Genomic DNA, 7,922 nt, shown 5'->3' on the forward strand with positions numbered 1-7,922 from the left:
TTTTTTTATTTTTTTTAGAGGTTGAATAAAATATACACAATGAAAAAATTTCAAAAAATATCACTATCTTTTTTTACGAGTCCTCTTCAAAATGGTACTCTTAGTTTTTCAATTTATTTAAATAGTTGAAAAAAACCTTAAGTAAAAACACAAAAATATAATTTTGCATAAAAAAATAAATTTTTAATTTGAAAAACTTAGCTCTCTCTTTGTAGATCATGCTCATATATATATTTTCTTAAAATTACACATTTTAAACTAAGTTATGCTATGTGAACACACACATACCTCCTAAGATGTGTACAAATTTGCAAGAAAACACATTTCATTTAATGGAAAATTGACATATTATATGACACTAAATTTTTTTGCAAAAAATATCATTAGGACAACAATATAATTCTCCACATTTTTTCTTTTTACTCTGAATCAAAATTCACAATATTTATATGAATTTTGAGGGCTTCAATTTGATAAAAGAGGAAAAACTTGAAATTTCATATCACATTTGGCCCAAAAGTGTAACACATCTTCATGCTTTCACCCACACACACAGATATATATATATATATATATATATATAGATATATATATATATATTCTAATGAAACCTTTTAAAAATTGAATTCTAAATTTTGAAATTATTTATTTATATTTTAGCAAAAAAAAATCATAATTTTATTCAACTTGAAACAAGGAAAAATTACATTTTGTAGATGCTAAAAACATTCGGTCATATAAGCCATGCAACTTATGGGAAATAAAAAGAAAACTATAAAAATTTATGTAAAATATGTCGAATTTAGGTATGATAGAAGTCTCATAACTTCTCTATTTTACCTTTCTTTTTCTAAACCTTCTGCCAACCCCCAAGGTTGGGATCAACTGGTATAACTGCCAATTCATTTCCATCTATCTACAAGGGGAATTCTTTGTCAAATTCGAATCCCTCAAAGGTATTGTCAGGACCCCTAGCCGGCATGACCGCCCCTAGGCAAGTTGAGCACCGACTCGAGCGCCCATGACACTTGAGGGCGAGTCCGAGCACGTGCGTGCATGTGTTGCATGAGGGTGATGGGCGTAAGGCATGGCATAGTGGCGAGCGCATCATACCATCAGGAGCCATCCCGATTCGTGGAGAGCGCATGTAATGTAGCGACTGTGCAAGTTGAGCGGCATAGTGACAAGTGATAGTGGGGCATGGGCAACGACATGCAAAAGGAAGGCCACAGATAGCATATGTGCTAAGGCAGGGTGCGCCCACCCAACTCTTAACAAGTCGGCCTGAGAGACAAGACCACTGAACATGTTGGCTCACATAATGAATGAAACAAGTCAGAAAAACCAAACGAATGGACGCATCGGTTCAGTTAAATGGAGAAGGACATGTGCACATATAATTGTGGGCAGTCGACCAAAGGAGGCATCAATGAATTCAGCTAAGGAAGCCCGCATAACAGAAGTGCAGTGCGAAGTCAGGTGGGGAGTCGAAGGCAACGTGAGTACAGGTGAATGAGTGCAGTCAGGGTGTCATAACGGCCTGTGCCATGTGCCCGCCCAGGGCAGGCTTGCCGAGTTACTATGTGGGTTTTTCTTTTTTGAATTCTTTTGTCCCTGTGGGCATGAGTTCTGTAGGTGTGCTATTTGAAAGAAAATTCAACATATGAATGTTGTCTTCTCATAATCTAATATTGGAGTCCACCAAAATTTCTTATGCTTAAGTAGGATACGATCACGTAAACCTTTGCTCAGGGCTATCTCTACACAAATTCCAAAAAAGGTAAAAATGTTTTTTTTTGTTCATTCAAGAACATAGTTACCGATCAAACGAGAAAGTGAACTGGTACCCATTTTTTTGAGGTAGAAAAAAATTACCCGATTTTGAAAAGTGGTGATGCCAAAATAAACTTCTTTTTTTTAGCATATTTTTGGCATTTTAAATTTTCTAATGTAAAAAATATGAACATTTTTTTTCGATGTTACTGATTTTTATGCTGAGTTTGAAAAGTGTTGATGCAGCATCAACCCCTTTTTATTAGAGGGTTGATTTTTGACACTTCAATTTTTTTTTATGTAGCAAGTATGAACACCTTTTTTAAATGTTAATGATTTACATCTTGATTTTGAAAAGGGTTGATGCAGCACCAACCCTTTTTGTTTAGAGGACTTACTTTTTACACTTTAAATTTTGTAATGTATTAAGTGTGGATATTATTTTTAAATGTTTTTTATTTTCATGTTTGTAATAAAACATAAAAAAATAAATTAAAAAACATGACCAAAAAATTTCAAATAATAATAATAAAAAAAAAAAAAAAAAAAAAACTAAAAACACACCCATAAAAATGTAAAAATAAAACAAATTTCAATTGTAAAAAAACAAAAAAAACAAAAAAAAATAATAAAAATATTAAAAATTAAATAAAAAAAGGAAAATATTTCAAAAAGGCATAAAATTTTAAGAAAAAAAATTGAATATTATATATATATATTCATAACGATTTTTTAAACTAAAAAATTACAACCACGTAATAATAATTTAGAAAAAAAGACCTAAAAAAAATGAAAAAAAAAAAATTTAAATAAAAAAAAATTATATTAAAAAAAAGGTTAAATTTAAAAGCTAAAAAAATCATAAAATTAAAATTAAAACCAAAAAAAATGAAAAATTAAAAACAAAAGTTATATATATATATATATGCCACCCCGTGGGCGAGGTTGGCCACGGGCGCGGGTGGGGAGGTGGTCTGTACGCAGTTGCCTCCCCACTCACGCCCACGACCAACCCCACCCAAGGGGTCGCTGGCCGAGTCCTTGTATTGGCTAGCAACCCCCCGGGCGGGATGCAGCCCGCCTCCCTGCCCGCGCTCGCAGCCAACCCCTCCGGGGGTGGCGGAATTTAATTTTGGATTTATGATTTTTTTTTAATTTTTAATTTTTAATTTTTTTTAATTGTTTTGTTTTTTTTTAATTCAATTTAATTTTTTAGTTATGCATTTTTTTAATGTTTTGTGGTAAAAAAAAAAAAAAAAAAAATTTAAAAGAATGATTTTTATTTAAAAAAATGCTTTTATATTTATTTTGTTAATTTTTTATTTTTTTTTGTTAATTTCTGTTTTCTTTACTTATTTTATGATTTTTTTTCTTTGTCTAATTTTTTTATATTTATAAGTTAATTTTATGTTTCTTTTTATATTTTTTAGGGTTTTTTTTCTTTTTTGGTTGAATTTTTTTGTCATTTTTAAAGTTTTTTTAAGGCTTTATTTCTTGTTATTATTTAAAAAATATACATTATCATTATTATTATTATTATTATTTTTTTTTTTTTGTATTATTTTTTGTGTTTTTTTTACTGTGTGTGTGTGTATATATATATATATATATATATATATATATATATATATATTATTATTATTATTTTTCTTTTGTATTATTTTTGGTGTTTTTTAATTGTTTTTATACTTTTTCCTATTTAAAATTTGTTTTGTTTTTTTTTTTTTTGGCGTTATTTTTCATTATTTTTTCTTTTTATCAATATTGAAAAAAGTATCTGTTGTATTATTTTTTATGTTTTTTATTGTTTTATTTTTTTTCAATATCTGAATTTATTTTGTTTATTGTATTTTTCATTTTTATTTCTTTATACATTTATTTTTTTATTTTGGTTTTTATTTTCATTTTTTTTTCTACATGGTCTATGTCGATGCTCGCCTAACAACTCAATCCCATTATGGACAATTTGATAGTTGATTTTAAAATTTTCGTTATAATGAATCGAGTTTGTTCCCACAATGTATCAATTTCATGGTTGGTCTTTAAGTTTTCATTACAACGAGTCGAGTTCACCTACACCGCGTGTCAATTTGATGGTTGATTTATAATTTTTTTTGCAATGTATCGAGTTGTCTTAGGCTAAGATTTTAAAATCGCTATATATTTTGCATTTAAAAAATAAATTACTCTTGAGTGTTCATTTTTAAAGTTTTTTGTCATAAAAAAATTTCATAATGTCATGCTTGAAATATTTTGAAAACTTGAGATTTTTTTGTAGTCATAATCTTTGGTTTTAATTGCATGGTTGAAAAATTGTCAAGATTTTAATGTTTTTCTAAGTCATGATATTTTATCTTTAATGCTATGGTCGAAAACAATTACAATTTCAAGGTTTTTTAGAGTCAAGATATTTTATCTTTAACAACATGGATGGAAATAGTCAAAATTCGAGAGATGATATTTTGTCTGAGAATTGTTGGAATTGTACAGTGTTTCAAAGTCCAGATATTTTCTCTTTAACTCCATTGCTAAAAAATGTCAAAATTGTAACTCGATTTCTTTTTGTTATTCCAGAATAAACAATTTTTTTTAAAAGGGGGTTTTTTCATCCATTTAAAAAAAAAATGGTTTTTACTTCCATTTAAAAAAAATGTTGAAAATTTACCCTAAAAAAACATCGTTCCGAAATAAACAATTTTCATTTTTGGGTTGTTTTTTCATGTCTTTTTGGGGTTTTCGGCTCGAGTACCTGTTTTGAGGTAATAGTTCCCGTTTAATCTGTAACTATGTTCAAGGTCCTTCTTTTGTATTTTACAATAATATTTCCAATATCCTCTAGGACCTTGTGGTTCCCAAAAGGAAGAGGGAGATTGGGTGGTCTCACCCATACTGACATTGTTGAGACTACCATGTTAGTAGCATCAAAATATGGAAACCATGGGGTAATTACAAGTAAAAGTAAATTCTATCCGGATCAAAATCTACAAAAAGATAGAGACATCGTTTCATTGATTTGCTTCTTCTACTGAGGCATATTCAACTAGACCTGGGCTTTTGCATTTGACCCTGGGAGTTCAACTTCTAGCAGTATTCATGGAAAATGATTTTTTGATTTGCTGGAGGCACCCATCTTACTTCTGCATCTGAAACATGAGTTTATGGAAGTCCTTTTTGTAGTCTAGGAATGTCTGCACTACAGCAGCCATATTCAAAGCAATTTGTTCCAGGTCCTTGCCCAGGATTCCCTTCATCAACCAGTAGAGGAAAAGAGTGTGTTTGAATTGGGTCACTTGGCCTTAGGTGTGCCCTGGGTTAGACATTAAGACCCACCATTTTTTGGCTTCAATCTCCATAGCACCTATCTGACGGTTCAGGTCTTCCTCCCACTTCTCTATCCACTTTCATATTTCTTCATCTATGCCTTCATTATAGGCTTCCGCTACTTCGTTGATGATATTAGCAGTCGGTTTTTGATCTCTCGGCTTTACTCGAGGGTTGTTGGGTTCCCCTCCCTCTTTCTTTCCCTTGTTTTTCTGGCCTCGACCTCGACCACAAAGGGTTGGGCTGCGGGAGTTAGCCACCACACGAACCATCTTATCCCACTTCTTGCAAGGTGTTATGTGGTGGTGGATGCTCTCCGAGGAGTGAGCCCCCGACCTTCAGAATAACCAGAACTATTTCCAACCTGGTTACCTGTACTGAGAGAAACGAGCATACATAAAACCTGAAATAATTTCTTACTAGCTATTCGAGGTTCAAAACATATTTTAATGTAATTTCTAGCAGTGACACATGCCAATTCTAACTCAAGATTGTGGTTGCCAGGCGCCTGGCTCCATATATTCCACCTCGCTTGAGTGCGACTTGAGGGAATAAACTCCCCATGCTAACAGGAGGTTACATCCAAAACAATATCCCCATGCACTTGGTTACCTTGCTCTCCCTCAACCCAATTTCCAGCAGACTTCAACACCAGTCTTTGTCGGGCCAGCCTCACTCAGTTGCAGAGCTAAGGCCACAGTTTTAAGGAGCAAGCTACTCTTTATGGTTATGGGGATTTTCCCATCCCCCTAGCGTAAAACATTGCCCAAGGCCATTCGGCTAGAAGCTCGATGGGTCACATGCATGCAATTCCCAAACCCTTCCTACCCTCCCTGCATTTCGGGCTAAGAAAATACCTTAGCAAGGCTGCCATATGCCAAATTGCATAGAAATGGTGGCGCCTCTCGGCCAATTCCATATAGAGAACCCTCAACTCGATGCAAACCCAAGCAATTCAGGACCCAGACTCTCAAAACCCCATTGAATTATGCTTGTCTAACCCAAAACGTAAATCCAATATACTTTCAACTTTACGAAAAGGGAGATGGAGCAGGTGACATACAAATTTATCCACGCAGTCCTTGGTCGAGATTTCCCCTGGTCCATCTGCTCTTCGTAGTTGTGAATCCCTTGCAACCTCAAAGTTTCTAACCTCATGCAATCACCCATCACCTCATAACGGAATTGAATACATCTCCTGCTGCCACCCACATACGTATTTCTCTTCCATTTGCCCGACGGGACCCTGCCAACCTTGCCATGCATGTGGAGGGTGGTGGGTTGTTCTTTCGAGGCTCTTCCCATTAGAACATTTGATTGCATCGAGATTCTCATATGCACCCCAATCGAGGATATGATAAAGTGTAATTTCAATTCATATACTTTTATTTGATTATTTTCATAATATATAATTTTTTATTATAATTTTAATAAATTATTTTATTTTTAGTTTTATTAACATTGTATATTACAAAATTTTATTTTTCTTTTCATTATTTTGTAACTTTTAAAACAATTATATATAAAAATTATAATTATATATATGCCAAATTAATTTTGGTTATTAAGTACTTTCCAAGGAAGAATGTCAGTCTCTCTCTTAGCTCTCTTAATATAGACTCACTTAAGAGAGCAATAAGTTACACTATTCCAGAACATAAACATGTCAACTCATGATGGCCCACAAATTGATGGCTGCTATCTCAACAACTTACAATGTTGTTACAGGAGGAACATCAATCATTGCTCTCTCAAAAAAATACAATGTTGTTACAGGAGGAACAACAAATCATTACTTGCACATCAAACTACAGTGTTGTTACAGGAGGAACAACAAATCATTGCTCTCACAACAAACTACAATGTTGTTACAGGAGGAACAACAAATCATTGCTCTCATAGAAAGCTATAAGGTTGTTACAAGAGGAACAACAAATCATTGCTCTCACAACAAACTATAGTGTTTTTATAGGAGGAACAACAAATCATTACTCTCACAGCAAACTACAGTGCTGTTACAGGAGGGACAACAAATCATTTCTCTCACAACAAGCTAGAGTGTTGTTCCAGGAGGAACAACAAATTGTTTTTTTCAGCCACGCAGTCAATAAAAACACAGTTTAAAGATCCCTTCGTAACTCCCCAACCAAGGATCTTTTTAGAAAGTCAATTATGAGTTACAAAATAGACCCTGCTCTTCACAAAACCCAGATGCCAGAATTTCAAATTTCATATTCCTTTGTTCAGAAATTGACCCGTAAATTTGATGACGGTTTTCCTTTACGAATTTTGTTTCTTGGGTTGGCTTCATACAGAGTGCTTTGTATTCTCAAATCTGTAATGTAAAATGACTCTTTCCAATACACAATCTTGGACACAAAAGTACTGGATTAAAAGGTTCATTGCAATATGATTCTCCGGTTCTCATTTAAATGTAAATAACAGAGAAAACACAGTGCAAGAATTCCTCATTCAACACAACAATTTAAAGACCAAATCAATTTCAATCTCTAGATATTAATATTATGGTTCACAAACCTCACAAACACATATGCAAATAACTACCTCACACACACTTATGAGTTCGATTTGCTCATACAAAAAGCCATTGGTCTAAGAAATGTTGTTCAATTAACTTCAATCTCACACGAAAACTTCCAACACCCAAAAATGTTCCTCCTTCCTGTCCAAAAAAAAAAAAAAATTGTCCAAAAAATGAGTTCATGGATGTGAACCAATTTCCCTTACCCCTAACTACCTACTAGCTATAAAATAATTTCTTTTTAACTAGATATCATTAACTAATCTTAACTAAATATCAAAACTTT

Source organism: Pinus tabuliformis, chromosome 2_1 (assembly GCF_031772625.1).
Source record: "Pinus tabuliformis cultivar Carrire ecotype Pingquan chromosome 2_1, CPIR1, whole genome shotgun sequence".
Taxonomy (NCBI): Eukaryota; Viridiplantae; Streptophyta; class Pinopsida; order Pinales; family Pinaceae; genus Pinus; species Pinus tabuliformis.